The sequence below is a fragment of the Equus asinus genome, chromosome X, assembly GCF_041296235.1.
Source record: "Equus asinus isolate D_3611 breed Donkey chromosome X, EquAss-T2T_v2, whole genome shotgun sequence".
NCBI classification, from domain to species: Eukaryota; Metazoa; Chordata; class Mammalia; order Perissodactyla; family Equidae; genus Equus; species Equus asinus.
Window position 1 is genome coordinate 107,209,720 of NC_091820.1, and position 16,479 is coordinate 107,226,198.

At 38.9% G+C, this 16,479-nt stretch overlaps 1 protein-coding gene across 3 annotated transcripts in view; it reads right to left on the reverse strand.

The window, feature by feature from the left end:
• IL13RA2 (interleukin 13 receptor subunit alpha 2) overlaps window positions 1-16,479 on the reverse strand; it is a 47,234-nt gene that overhangs the window by 18,509 nt on the left and 12,246 nt on the right. The window contains exon 1 of one of the 3 annotated variants that reach the window (XM_070502502.1): window positions 15,835-15,971. The exons of 1 other annotated variant lie outside the window; for it this stretch is intronic. The gene's annotated coding sequence lies outside the window, so the exon portion shown is untranslated. Of the gene's footprint in view, window positions 1-15,834; window positions 15,972-16,479 lie in introns of those variants that run through there. One more of the 3 variants, XM_070502503.1, reaches the window with a different exon arrangement.

Below are 16,479 nucleotides of genomic sequence, written 5' to 3' on the forward strand. Positions count from 1 at the left end.
TTAGATGATCTCACAAATATAAGCAGACTGTAGGCTATGGTAACAAATTTTCATTTGATTTTAGTAAAATGTGAAGCAACTGGACAGTTGTGAGTAGAGTGACATGATGTAACTTACATTTTAAAAGGCTACTCTGTATGGAAGGAAAGGGTAGAAGCAATAATCCAGGCTAGAGTTGATGGTGACTTGGACCAAGTTGATAGCAGTGGCAATGCTGATAGGATTTACTGACGGACTGAGTGTGGAGTATCAGAGGATGATGCCTCTATTTTTGTCATGGGCAACTGGACAATTGTTTATGGGACCTGGAGATGATGGACAAGAGCTCAGTTTTGGATGGTTCAGTTTGAGCTGCCTAACTAAATATCCAAGAGGAGACAATGAAGAGGCAGTTGGATATTTGACTGCAGATTAGGGGAAAGACCAGAACTATAGATACATATTTGAGAGTTATCAACATATAGATAGTATTTAAAGCCACAAGATCAATTGAAGTCACCTAGGGTAAAGTATAAATGAGATAAAGAGGACCAAGGACTGAGATCAAGACCCTCTGATATTCAGAAGTCAAAGAGATGAGAAGGTACCAACAAAGGAGACTAAGCATAGGCTAGGGAGGTAAGAAGAAAATCCAGTGTTTGTGGTGTCCCAGAAACCAAATGAGGAAAATGTTTCAAGGGTAGAGTGAAAGACAATGTCAAAAGCTGATGATAGGCCGAGTAAGATGAGGTCTGAGAATGGTCTAATGGATTTGGTAAATTGAAGATAAGTGATGACGTTGATAAGGAAATAAGTGGAATGTCTGGAGCAAAACTCAGATTAAAGCGAGTCCAGGAAAGAATAGAAGGGTAAAAATTAAAGACAATGAGTATATAGATAACTCTCTTGAGAATTTTACTATGAAGGGACATAAGGTGCTCTTGCTAGAAGAAATCACTTATTTCTTCCCTCTTGAAAACATGAATGAAGAATATCTCACATAAAGGCTTGATCCTGCTCTCCCTTAGATTTTTGCCATGCTTGTTTAGTAATGACAGATGTTCTTATTTGAGGGATGCAGGCCAGAGTATTCTAGGATTGTACTTATTAAAGTGCACCATGCAAAGGCAGAGCATTTTTATGAGGCAATTAGAAACCACCAAAGTTTAGCTTCACCAATGATTAGTGTAACAAATACTTTCCATCTACTCAAATTGTTTTGCAAAGCTATCTCCAACTTCTTGCATTTCCAATGAAATATTATTTTTAAAAACCTGACATTTCTCCAGACTATAGAACATCTTTACTTTCTATGCGCAATCTGAGATTTCATTTTTTTTCTTCTAAATTTGTCTTCTTCAGCAAAAGTCATCAGAAACAATTTTAACTACATTTTTATAAGGCATTTTAAAAACCTGGCTGTTAGTCTAGGAACATGACTGAAGATCTGAATCAAGGAATATCAGAAATTCTGGTTCTAGTCTCGATCTCAAAATGCAGAATACGAACATATAGCCTTTATTGTATTTTGAAAACATTGAAACTGAGAGATGAAACAATACAACTATATATACTCCCAAAGGGTTCCAGTAAGTGCATATCTCTAGGCAAGAGGATTTGTAGTCTGGCTTATGGGGGCAGCCTATTTGAGACTCAGACCATGGAGGGTAGCTATTTCATCATTTCAGGCTCTTGCTGTTTGCTCCTTCTCCTTCATGTCCCTCTCTCTCCTGGCCCTCTCTTCTTTTGTTTTTCCATTTTCTCCCTCTTTTTCTCTTTCTTACTCATGTTTATCTTTTCCATTAAGTGGAAATTAATATATTTTTAGATCACAGACTACTGTTATTTTAAAAATACTGGATCAGCCATAAAAAAGGACAAAATCTTGCCATTTGTAACAATATGGATGGATCTTGAGGGTATTATGCTAAGCAAAATAAGCCAGATGGAGAAAGACAAATACCATACGATTTCACTCATATGTGGAAGATAAAAACAACAAAACAACACACACATCGATACAGAGAACAGATTGGTGGTTACCAGAGGGGAAGGGGGAGGGGGGATGGTGAAATGGATAAAGAGGGTCAGGTGTATTGTGACAGATGGCAACTAGACTTTTGGTGGTGAACACGATACAGTCTATACAGAAGTTAAAATATAATGATGCACAGCTGAAATTTATATATTGTTATAAACCAATGTTACCTCAATAAAACAAACAAAAAGTATACAATTAAAAAAACATTTTTGTTTTCGTTTTCTTTTTATGTCAGTTAAAAACAGTATTTAGGGGCCACCCTGGCGGCATAAGGGTTAGGTTCGCACACTCCACTTTGGTGACCCAGGGTTCGCCAATTCGGATCCTGGGCACGGACCTACACACCACTTGTCAAGCCATGCTGTGGCAGGTGTCCCACATATAAAGTAGAGGAAGATGGGCATGGATGTTAGCTCAGGGCCAGTCTTCCTCAGCAAAAAGAGGGGGATTGGTAGCAGATGTTAGCTCAGGGCTAATCTTCCTCAAAAAGAGAAAAAACAGTATTTAAAAAAATACTGAAGCATTCTCTCTTCTCAATACTTTCATCAGTTCTTTGGCTTCAGAATAATATTTTTCTTGCATCACTTGAAGATTAAACCAGTTTTATAACCTTATAAGCTTACTTTTTAAAAGTGCTTATGACAAAAAAAAATTCCTATTTTTTACTTGTATGTGGGCAGAGCTTTCTTGTTTTTCAATGGACTGACTGACCTTAATAAAAATGAATTTCCTGCTTTAAAAGGACTGTTTCTTTATTATCATGTGCTTAAAGCTCTAAATTTACTTTGTAATCCTACAAGGTAGGTCTGTCTACTTCCCACTTTCTCACGGTTTTTGATAACTGCTTTTGAGACTGAATTAGACAATGTTTCCTAACTGACTTTAGAGTCTCCTCATGAAAATAGAACCTCAGAGTCTCTGTTTTTGTAACCTGTCCTTTGATTGCTGTATTGGTGCTGACATGGTCATAGGCATCCATCCAGATCTTCATTTCACAGACATTTCCTGAGCATCCATTTAGCACTCAAGGCTACAGATACGAAAAGAAGCAAGACACAGTGTTCCCTGCCCTCGAGTCTATTGAAGGAACAGACAAAAAGATAGTTACTCACTATGCACCTATTAGAATGGCCAAAATCTGGAACACTGACAATAATAAACAATGGTGAGGATGTGGAGCAGCAGGAACTCCCATTCATTGCTGGTGGGAATGCAAAATAGCGCAGACACTTTGGAAGACAGTTTGGTGATTTCTTAGAAAACTAAACATACTCTTACCATACCACCAAGCAATAGTGCTCTTTGGTATTTACTCAAAGGAGTTGAAAACTTATGTCTACACAAAAACCTGCACATGGATGTTTACAGTAGCTTTATTCATAATTGCCAAAACTTGGAAGCAACCAAGATGTCCTTCAGTAGGTAAATGTATAAATAAAGTGTGGCACATCCAGATACTGGAATATTATTCAAGGCTAAAAAGAAAAAAGAAATGAGCTGTCCATCCGTCAAAAGACATAGAGGAATCTTAAACATATATTCCAAAGTCAAAGATGCTAATCTGAAAAGGCTATATGAGTCCAACTACACGACATTCTGGAAAATGCACATCTATGGAGACAGTAAAAAGATCAGTGGTTGCCATGGGGTTGGAGTGAGGGGGAGGTATGAATAGGCAGAGCACGGAGGAATTTTAGGGCAGTGAAAATACCCAAGTATAGTATGAACTATAAATGTGGATATATGTCATTATACATTTGTCCAAACCCATAAAATGTACAACACCAAGAGTGGACCCTAATGTAAAATATGAACTTTGAGTGATAAGAATGTGTCAATGTAGGTTCATCAGTTGTAACAAAAGTACCACTCTGGTGAAGGATGTTGATAATAGGGGAGGCTATGTATGTGTGGGAACAGGGGGAATATGGGAAATCTCTGCACCTTCCTCTTAATTTTGCTGTGAACCTAAAGCTGCTCTAAAAAATAAAGTCTTTTGCACACTTAAATTATAGAAACTTACAGTTCAATAAATTATAATACAAACAAAATTAATAAATAAAGTGTGAGCCTTCTCTCAGGCTACTGGTAGAAACGCAAATTGGTACAATCTTTTCTGGAGGTGGCGCAGCTGAGATTACTAGCTGTCCCCTAATATTCATTCTCTTCTTCACTAGCAACGGAATCCCGAAATTCTAGCTAGGCATATGGCCACACAAAATGATGACATTTCTGAATATCCTTTCAGTTATATGTGACATGTGATTAAGTTCTGGCCTAAGAGATGTGAATGGAAGTGTTATCTCCAATCTCTGGGTCATGCCTTTCAGGAGAATGGATCTTTTCTCTCCTTCCCCTTTTCCCCTTTCTCCATCCTGCTAATTAGAAGGTAATCTTGGTAGTGAGCCACCTTTGGTCAAGCAGATGAGGGAAACACCTAGGCATGGCAGAACAAGTTCAGAGTAGCCCAGGGCCCTTAACCTCATGCAGTAAAGCTGCATATTCTTCATGCAGCCCTGGATTAGCTACCTCCAGACAGTTATATGAGAACAAAATAAAGCACTTTCTTATTTAAACAGAACCTGTAACCTAATTAGAGGAGTATTTAGCATTGTGTATCAACATCCTTTATAAGTTCATTATCTTTTAAGCCCAAATTGCCAAGTAATCAAAGAAGTATGCACTTACACAGTGCAACCCCTCATTTTCTACATAGCCTGAGTCAGAAGCTCATTCTTGTGAAGGGATACATTTAAGCCATGTAGCACTTCCCTTGGCTAAAGTCTCCGACCAGACACATGGGGAAAAAAACATACTGAACCACCCCACTTGCAAATATTACAACCACCAAATGCTGAAATAGAAATTTTTCATAGTGACAAAATACAATGTGACTACACTTCAATGTTGCCCTTTGAGGCCTTCAAAGTCCTTACAGTTGTAAACAAGAGTATATAAGCACTGGAGGACCCTCTCTGGTCATCTGGAGGTTCTGCTAATATAAGCTGCTCTGAGGTACCACAGCACTTCTTCTACCCTCATGAGCTGCTGCCACAGTTTTCTGAATGCTGTTCTGATGGGGCGATCACACATCTTTAATCCTATGTTGCTTCATCTTGTCCAGATGTCGACAGCTCATCCCACATGCTTTAGTTATTATCAGACTGCCCTGGAGTTCAAGTTTCCTCTCAATGAGTCAGCACTAATTCCACCGACAATGTACACTGTTCTTCCTGCAAAAATGCTAGATAAGGAAGATGACTGATTCCATAATTAGAGATTAATCATTGCTAGATGAGCAAAGTCAAACAAGCCTAGGGAAAAGAGAGCCACTTGTAGCAGAATCATACCTTTAGAATATAGATTTGTCCTTCTTTGAGCATCCACAGGAGGGTTGAATGACTAATACCTCCTACCCTCCAATCCCACTTTATTCCTTAGAAGTGGGTGGGATGCTCTTCAGGAGCTCCTAGGCCCTCCTGATTCTCTTGATACTTACCACCAAAAGACAATGAGATATATGTACAAATTTACACACACCAACATATACTTGGTTTCCACCATCTATCACCATGGCTTATATTCAGATGAGAAAACAGAGGCCAGAGAAGTTAAATGATTTTCCCATTATCTCCTTTCATTCTAGCTTACTTTTTTTTTTTAAGATTTTATACTTCCTTCTTCCTCCCAAACCCTCCCCCCCCCCCCCCCGGTACATAGCTGTATATTTTTAGTTGTGGGTCCTTCTAGTTGTGGCATGCAGGACACTGCCTCAGCGTGGCCTGACGAGTGGTTCCATGTCCATGTCCACGATCCGAACCGGCAAAACCCTGGGCTGCCGAAGCAGAGCACGCGAACTTAACCACTCGGCCATGGGGCCAGTGCCAACTAGCTTACATTTTTAAGTACTGCCACTGTGATCATTTTTCAGCTTTGCAAAGACCTGACTGTTTTTTCCAAATCCATCAGCCAGACTTTGTCTTCTTCCTTTCTTTACTCAATCCACATTAGCTTCCATACCCCAAACTAAACCTGCCCCTCTGCCTTTTATCATAACTTCCTAACAAAATCCCAACTCTAAATGAACCCTACTCTCAGGTTTTCTCGGCACCTGTACCTGAGCAGGTGAGTGCTGATGGAAAAAGTCTCACAACAGATTAGTTTCATGATAAATACATAGTATTCAATTTTAAATAAAATCACAGTATGACTCAGAAACGCTATTACATGTCTCCATTCAACTTTATTCCATTCTTGACAACAATTACAAACTTTTACCAATATCTTCAATCTTCTCATCCCCTCCCCCCCACCTCAGCAAATGACCTTTCCTCTTTAAAAACAAAATTGAAGCTCAGATGGAAATCCCCTCATCTTTCTGATTCCACATTTTCCCCACACCTTCTCTTCCTTCCCTCCTGCTATAATAAAGGAGATAATATTTCTTATTATCCAAGGTAAAACTCCTCGTGTGTGTTTTGGGGGCCAGCCCGTGGCCAAGTGGTTAATTTTGCGCGCTCCACTTCGGCAGCCCAGGGTTTCACTGGTTCAGATCCTGGGCGTGGACATGGCACCGCTCATCAGGCCACATTGAGGCGGCATCCCACATAGCACAACCAGAAAGACCCACAACTAAAATATACAACTGTGTACTGGGGGATTTGGGGAGAAAAAGCAGGAAAAAAAGATTGGCAACAGTTGTGAGCTCAGGTGCCAATCTTTAAAAAAAAAAGAAAAAACCTCCTCATACGTGTTTTGAATTCCAACCCTGCTCACATTATCAGGAATCTTACAATTTAACTTTTTTCTTCTCTTTTATATATCTTCAACATACATAAGATGTGTGTTATGGATATCCACGTCTCAGCTGGATACATCCCATTAGCATTTAAACATGCTTATTTCTCCCCAAACTTAAAAAAAATAAACTGCATTGCCCACAAATTTACCTCCAGTTACTGCTCCAATATTCCCATCTTATTCACAGCCAAATTTCCAGAAAGAGTTGTCTATACTTGCTATTTTCTTCACACCTCTCACTCACTCTTCATCACTCCATTTCCTTCTGGCTTCTTCCTTCATCCCACCACCAATCTATGACTCTCCTGAAACAGGTCCCACTAGAATAATTAATGACATCCATGGTACTAAATCCAATCCATATTTTTTTATCCCAATCTTGTTTCTCTCTCAGTGGCATTCACCTGTTTACCACCATCCTTCTCGAAACTCTCTTCCCTTGGCTTTTCTGACAACAGTTTCCCAGTTTTCCTTCTCTCTCTCTGGTGACTCTTTTCATTTCATTTTTAAGCTCATCTTTTACTTATCTTAACACTAAATATCAAAGTTCTTTCAGGCCCTCATCTCTTCTGACTCTATGTTCTCTCTAGGTAATTTTGTCTACTTCCACAGCTTCCATTACCATCGATATGCCAATGATTTTCAAACATATATCTCTCATCCAAACTACTGTTCTGAGCTTCAGGCTTGTATGTCTAATTGCTTTCTCAATATCTTCACTAGAAACTCTCAAATACACCTCAAGTGAAAAACGTCAAACACCAAAATCATGGTCTTCCATCTGAAAAAGGGGCCTCTTGCCATAGGTGTAGTAGTTTCAAGGTGTATTAGTCTCATCTAACTGGTTGGCAGTGGTGTCCATTCAACAGTACAAGCCTGAAACCAAAGAGTCACCCTAGACATCTGACACGTACATCTCCCATGTCCAATTCATAATCAAATTTGATTCATTTTTTTCAATTATGGTAACATTGGTTTATAACATTATATAGATTTCAGGTGTACATGATAATTCAGCTTCTGTATACACCACATCATGTTCACCACCAAAAGTCTAGTTTCCATCCGTCACCATACAAATGACCCCCTTTACCCATTTAACCCACCCTCTACCCCCTTCCCATCTGTTAACCACAAATCTGTTCTCTGTATCTATGTGTTTGTTTGTTGTTGTTGTTGTTATCTTCCATATCTGAGTGAAATCATATGGTACCGTCGTTCTCTCTCTGACATATTTCAGTCAGCATAATACCGTCAAGGTCCATCCATGTCGTCAAAAATGGGAAGATTTTGCCTTTTTTTCTGGCTGAGCAGTATTCCATTATATATATATACTACAATATACTATAAAATATATATTGTGTAAATATATACACAATATACTATATAGATTGCATGCTATATATACTATATATTATATATAGTAATATACTATATATATATAGATAGATAGATATATATATACACACACACACAATATATATATAGACCACATCTTCTTTATTCATTCATCAATGGGAATTAGGTTAGATCCACTTTTCAAACATCCCTTGAAATTAGCTTCTTAATGCATCTCCCTAAATTTACTCTGGCCTCACTTTATTTCCACACCACAGGCAGAGTGCCTTTTTTCTGTTTTCCAAATACAAATCTGATTATACAACTTCCCTGCCAAAAATTCTTCATGGCTTCCTTCTTATTTTGGGATAAAGATAAAAATTTTTTACTTGGTCCTCAAAATCCTAAATATTGTGGCACCTGACTACTTCTACAGACACTTTTTATGCATTCTCCTATTTTTTGCTCTGCACTCTCACCACAGGGCCTGTGCACATGCTGCTCCAGCTGCCTGGAATATTCATATCTCCCTCTAACCCTCCTTGGACTAGTTAACTTCTACTCATATTATTATCTCCATTTTACACAAGAGGCTGAGACACAGAGAGGTTAAATAACTGGCCCAAGAGTACACAGATAGTATGTAGGAGGAAGCAGGATTGGAGCCCAATCAGTCTCATTCTAGAACCTGTGCTTTTAATTCATAATATACCGCCGCTGGAAAATTTCCTTCATAGTAGTCAGAATTAAAAATTATACATTTATCATTGTGATAACGTGAATAATGTCCATCACTTCTGGTTAATTGTAAGGTCCATGAGAGCAGGAACTGCTTCTGCTTTTGTATTAGCATAATGTCTGTCACACAGTAGGCAATAATCGTATGGTGAATGAATTAATGAACTGTTATGACTTTAAGACTGTAAAGTATTATTTCCAGAGATGTCTCATTTTAGAAAGCTGACAGACTTCTGATCCAAAATAAATTTACCAGCGCTCATCATGGTACTTTGATACTTCCACAACATCAGTCCCCAAAGAATTCTCAATACAGTAGTCCCCCCTTATGCACAGGGGATACGTTCCAAGACCCACAGTGGAGCCTGGAACTGAGGATACTACTGAACCTATATATACTGTGCTTTTCCTGTACAAACATATTTGAGGTGCGACAGCAAAACTAGTACAAATTTTTTTTCCTTCTTCACAATTTTATGGATAGAAGATTCATTCTTACCAAAGATCTTAGCAACCTCAGCATACAGTTTCTTTTCTTTCCTTATTAAGTCGAGAACTTTCACCTTTTCACTTAAAGGAAGTAATTTATGGCTTCTCTTTGGCATATCTGAACTGCCAGCAACACTACTCTTGCACTTTGGGGCCATTATTAACAAAATAAGGGTTATTTGAACACAAGCACTGCGATACCCCAATAGTCAATCAGATAACCGGGATGGCAAGTAAGTGACTAACAGGTGGTTAGCAGATACAGCATGGATATGCTGGACAAAGGGATAATTTACAGTCTGGCAGGACAGAGTGGGGCAGTGCAAGATTTTATCACACTACTCCAAATGGCACATAATTTAAAACTTATGAATTATTTATTTCTGGAATTTTCCATTTAACATTTTTTGGACCATGACTGACTGTGGGTAACTGAAACTTCAGAAAATGAAACCATTGATAAGGGGGTACTACTGTAACATTTTTAAGCTATGCAAGTAACAAACTTGTGCATATCAAAGAAAGGCACGGAGAAGAAAGCGTATCTTCCCTGGAACAGTGATAAGTTCCACTCATGCAGATTATCTTAAAATATCCAGATAATCCTTCAATACATGATTTCAAAACACTGATGGATGATGTAATTCGGTTTCTCTGTTTCAAAGAATATAAATACACATGGGAATTTTCAATACTCAAAACATTAATGCAACTTATCATCATCTTCCTTTCCTCTATTTCCAGTACCAAATGGTAACATGACTTCCCAAGAAATGTCCTAAAACAGAAACATAGGAGTCATCTTAGATTTCTTTCTGTCATTTATCTTCAATCACCATTTCATACACATACACAACATCATAAAGATTCTATTCTCTAAATGCCTTTAGGATCCATCCATATCTCTCCATCTTCACTGCCACGATCCTAGCTGTCATCACCTCTTGACTGATCAACTGCAATACTACTGAACCTATATATACTGTGCTTTTCCTGTACAAACATATTTGAGGTGCGACAGCAAAACTAGTACAAATTTTGATGCATTTCCACCTTACAATAAGTCAGAATCAGGCCATTTTTCCATGCTGTAGTCAGTGTGACATTTTCAAAACACAAATATGTCCATTCAAACTCCTTCACTAGCTTCCCATGGCTCTACAGAATAATTTATAATAATAGCTCACAATTCAATGAGTTCACGGTGTGCCAGTGCTTCTATAAGCACTTCACTGTATTAATTCACTTAATCCTCACAACAGCATTAGGAGATAGGTACTGATGTAATCCTTTTCTACCAATAAGGAAACTGAGGCACAGAGAAGCTAAATGATTATCCCAGGGTCTCATAGGTAGTCAGTGGTGGAGCCAGATTCAAAGCCAAGCAAGTGTTTTCAAGAGTTTGTGCCCTACCCTCTATGCTGTATAGCCTCTCATAAAATAAAGTGCAAACTCTTTAGCGTGGCAATTAACACTTTCCATTGTCTGGACGTTACCCACACTTTAGTCTCATTTTCTATCTATAGATCTTGAAAAGTGGGGTCTTCTTTTGTCTCTAAGCTTTCATCCATACAGGTCCCCTGACACCAATCCTGCTTTACCTAGCCTAGTCACTGATTACCCCTGGTCACTGAGATTTAGCTCAGGTAGCACTTCCTTCTATACACTTTCCGTAGTCCCCCTCCTAGACTAGATTCTGTGAGTTTCCTCTGTACTCTCTACTAACATATTAGGGAATGAAATTCTGCAGTATATTAAAAGACACAATTGGGGCTGGTCCTGTAGCCAAGTTCACACACTTTGCTTCAGCAGCCCAGGGTTTCACAGGTTCGGATCCCGGGTGCAGACCTAGCACTGCTCATCAAGCCATGTTGAGTCAGTGTCCCACACAGCACAACCAGAAGGACCTTACAACTAGAATATACAGCTATGTACTGGGGGGCTTTGGGGAGAAGAAATAGAAAAAAAAGATCAGCAACAGATCTTAGCTCAGGTGCCAATCTTTTAATAAAAAGAAAAAAAAGACAATTTAGTGAAGGGGAGAGTCTCATAAATAGACAACTAGGTGGCAACATATTCTGAGACAATTATTTGTATTTTGCTCTAAGTTTTTTCACTTCTCCCTCCCATTTCAAGAAGATAGCCAGAACTTTTTTTTTTTTTTTTTTTTTTGCTATGGAAGAATCACTCTGAGCTAACATCTGTTGTCAGTCTTCCTCTTTTTGCTTGAGGCAGATTAGCCCTGAGCTAACATCTGTGCCAATCTTCCTCTATTTTGTATGTGGATCACTGCCACAGCATGGCTGCCGACAAGTAGGGTAGGTCCATAGCCAGGCCTTTTTATTCTTCATTGCTTCATCCAAGGGGATCCTTCCTCCCCTATTGCAAGGATCAAAAGCAGAAGCTGTTCACAGAGACTTACCTTCCCGGCTTTGGTATCCTCCAAACCCAAGCTCATGGAAGAGATTATGCCTGGGAGTGCCAATGAGGGTCTCAAGGGGACAGATGAATGGAGGAGGGAAAGGGACATATACTTTAGACAAAAAGAAGTCAAGAGTCTGGTAGGGATTAGAGGTGGCAGGGAGAACAGCTCAACATTTGACGGCAGCAGCTTAGGAAGGGGGCAAAACTTCAGAGGAGGTTCAGTGAGAGTGCTGGGACCTAGACACAGGGGACGCAATCTCAGCAATGATCTAGCCCCCAAAAGCATGGCATAGAAGCAGCAGCAACAAACCTGAAAGGACTATCCCGGGTTGAGACAAAATGGTATATCAGAGACTATATCAGAGAGTTGATAGAAAACTTATGATCAATCACCAAAAAAGGGCCTCCTCAGCATTTTGGTGTTACCTAAGGCCTCAGAATATTTACATAACCCAGTAGGAGGCTCGAGTATTGATGAAAATTGCATATCTTACTTTCCTGGCAGAATGCTGCATACAAGGTAGCTTAGAGAACATTTTAAAATGTGAAATTTCTTTTGTACCCAAGTTTGTGGATTAATTTCATACTAACTTCAACTATAATAAGGTGTATTAAGTTCCAGGAGAGGTAGGCACTTAGAAGCACAGAAGACAGGTACTTAACCTGGTTTTGGGAGTGGTGGTAGTTAAGTAAGAGTCCTTAGAGGAAGTAGTACTTAAACTATTACATAAATAAGGAGTAGGTGTTTGCAGAGAGGGCAAGGGGAAATTCAGGGGAAGGATTTCTCCTCAATGATAACTGATTAAGCAAAAGCAGGGAAGTGAGAAAGCTTAATGAATTCAGGGATCCACAAGTGGTTTGTTTTGCCTGCAGTGTAAGATGTACATAGGCATGCCTTCTGAGTCATGTTAAAAGACTTTGGACTTAATCCTGAGGGTAATAAGTGGTACTGACAGGAGGAAGTGTTATCATAGAAACTAATCAAGCAGAAGATTTCAAGGAAAAATTATTCAAAAGTCAGTCCCTTACAGGCCAACAAAGGGAGGGTGTGGGGGAAAGTAAGGCAAGAACTGAAATGTGACTGTTGTACTTGGAAACAAGAAGTAATTAGTGGGGCCGGCCCGGTGGTGCAGTGGTTAAGTTTGCACGTTCTGCTTCTTGGCGGCCCAGGGTTTGCCAGTTCAGATCCCGGGTGCGGACATGGCATTGTTTGGCAAAAGCCATGCTGTAGCAGGAGTCCCACATATAAAGTAGAGGAAGATGGGCATGGATATTAGCTCAGGGCCAGTCTTCGTCAGCAAAAGAAGAGGATTGGCAGCAGTTAGCTCAGGGCTAATCTTCCTCAAAAAAGAAAAAAAAGAAAGAAAAACTCTAAGAGATTAAGTATCACGTGCAAATTAAACAGCTAGGACATAGTGGAATCAGACTTCAATTCCAAGTCTTCCTGGCTCCAAAATCTGAGCTCTGTCTCCAATTCCATGCCGCCTGCTAAGACACGGCTTAAGTGATAAAAGATTTAATACATAAGCCCTCCTAGAGGTACACGTATTTGCAAGTCTTCCCGACTTCCCCACTGGCAAAGAAAAACAAAACAAAGTAACAATTTTAGTGGTAAAATCTCAGGCAAAGTGACTTTGACAAGCCAATGAAGATAATATTTGTGGGCAGACACCTGTCAATTGCCTCCCAAATCATACCATGTAGGCACCTGCCAACCTACCTATGACCCTGTACGTTATCCATCTCCCCAGCATAAGTCTTGATCCCACAGAAACAATAGAAGACATAACTCCAAAGAGCTTATCTCCTCAGCATTGGGGCCTCAACGTGACCCTAGAGACAGCACAGAATAATGGAAAGAGTACAGACATTGCAGCCACACAGATCTGGGAAAGACACTTCAGCTGTCTCTACCTCAATTTTCTTATCTATAAAATGAAGGCAATAATACTTGGGGTTTAGGAAATGACTAAATGGGATACTGCATATAAAATGTCTGCAGCATAGTGGGCATAATAACTCAATTGTTATCAGTTGTCTTCCACTTCTCCAATATCCAGGAGACACCTGCTATCAATTCCTCGAAGACACTCTGAAAAGTACAGCAAAAGAAACAAGCAACCCACTCCACCCCCACTCCTCCAACTTGTAGCAAAATATAAGTGATATTTCTCTGATTTTCCAAAATTACCCTGAAAGCAGCTTTTCATTTACAAGTAAGATCTTAGCATTAAAAACATTTAAAACAATCCAATAGCTGTTCTGCCTCTCCTTTGTTTAATCCTACTGTTTAAATAATCATTTCTATTGCCTTTCATTACATCACACAGAGTCACGAGATCTGGCTCATTTTATAGAAGAAATTAAGATAGAGAGAGGGTGCGATGTCCAACCCAAGGTCACAGAGCTATATGGGGAAGATCTAGAACTCAAAACCAGATCTCTTAGTTCTTAGTTTATTATTCTTTAGTAATACTACTACTAATAATAACCACAACAAATCCATGCAACATACTTAAGTCTTGAGCTCTTTAAAACATTCTATATTTTAATAAAATTTTTATCAAAAACAGCTGGTAAATCCTTTGTATTCATGTCTTGGTTTTATATACCCTTTTACATTAAAAAAAAAAAAACTAATCTGGAAGCATCCGAAGTGAGAGCAATGTGTAAAAGCGATGGTCAGATTTAAGTGTTAACTACGTATTCTTTTAAAAGAAAACAAGCATCAAATGTATAAGACGCTAGTTCATTTCAGAGCAAAAGCAGTGAAAATTGGAACTTTTTTTGTGAGGAAGATTGGCCCTGAGCTAACATCTGTTGCCAATTTTCCTCTTTTTGCTTCAGGAAGATTGCTGCTGAGCTAACATCTGTGCCAATCTCCCTCTATTTTTTCGTGGGATGCCGCCACAGCATGGCTTGATGAACAGTGCTGGGTCCACACCAGGGATCTGAGCCTGCAAACCCTGGGCTGCTGAAGCAGAGCACATGAACTTAACCACTACACCATGAGGCCGGCCCCTGGAACTTTTATTTTAATAACCCTACTATATGTGTAGCTAGCCCTGGTAGTCTAGTAGTTAAGATTTGTGCTGTCACTACCACAGCCTGGGTTCATTTCCCAGTCAGGGAACCACACCACCCATCTGTCAGTTTTCATACTGTGGCGGCTGCATGTTGCTGTGATGCTGAAAGCTCTGCCTCCAGCATTTCAAATACCAGGACGGTCATCCATGGTGGACAGGTTTCAGTGGAGCTTCCAGATTAAGACAGACTAGGAAGAAGGATCTGGCCACCCATTTACAAAAGAAATTGGCCATTAAAACCCTATGAATAGCAACACAGCGTTGTCTGATACAGCCCTGGAAGGTGAGAGAATGGTGCAAAAAGATGGGGGAGGGTTCCATTCTGCTGTACACAGTTTCGCTAGGAGTCAGAATCAACTCCATGGCACTAACAACCAAAACTATATTATGTAACCATAATTATACAAATAAATGAAATTACCACATATAGAGGATATGCATGATTCCATAAATTTAATCGAAACATCATATAAAGATTAACTAAATCATTCATTTTAGAGGAGCTCTATGGTTATTTCTGAGCTTAAGAGAAAAAAGTTTCTACAAAGTGGAGGATTCTCATTTATAGAAAATAATCATACATAACATAATCTCAGAAAACCTCAATTCTAAAATTCAACTATCCTTACTAATTCCAAAGGACCAGGTTTTCTTATAAGAAGTATAATTTTATAGAAAATAAAAGCTAATAAGAAAACAACAATAAAAATTAAAGGCAAAAGTCTTATTTATACTGATTATCCAGCACCTGTTAGCTTCATGCAACAAAAATGTAACATTTCCCCAAATTAATATTATGTCAAGTTAAACAATCTATTTTTGCCACAAAAAAGTTTTATGAGCCCATTTTTAAAAAGGTGAAGAAAGTAAAACAATTATTCAAAACAAGTTACCTCTCCTCCCCACACTCCTTTCCCCAAATTTAAGTTCCATACTTACTATAAGTGAATAATGTGTCCAGTTATAATCAAATTCTTCTGCAATACCACCGAAATCTGTCTCAGTGAACAGCTTCTTAGCTTAATGGATTTCAAATGACCTTAGAAGTGAAGGCTTTTTGTAGGAGGAGCTCTGTTTTATCCACCAAATGTACCAACTGTCATGAGAAAATTTGCATTCAAAGCAAGTCAGCATTCAAGGATATATTTGTCAAAAGATTCAGAGGAAATCACAGAGCTCATCTGAGTGATTTTCTTTCCCTTTTAATTAGTTCCTGATACGGCATTTCATTTTCTTGATATGGCCTTATGCCAACGTTATTTCACTATGTGACTCACCAGATTGGAAATTAAAAGATAATCCAAAAGTAAGTATGTGATTGCCAGGTTTACATTGTTTGCTATATTGCGCTATCCAAAGTACTTCAGTGTTTTGAGTTTCAAATACCTTTAGGTATGACAAGAGTCATAAATGGACAAGGAATCTGGAAACCCGGATTCTATTTTAGGCTCTCTCTGCCACAATCAGCCAGGTAACCTTGGGCAATTTCCTCAACACCTCTTGGCTTCAGTTTCAAAAGATTTATTGAATGGAACCTCAGATGTCATCTAGTCTATCCTTTGTTTCCAAATAAAAATTGCCTCT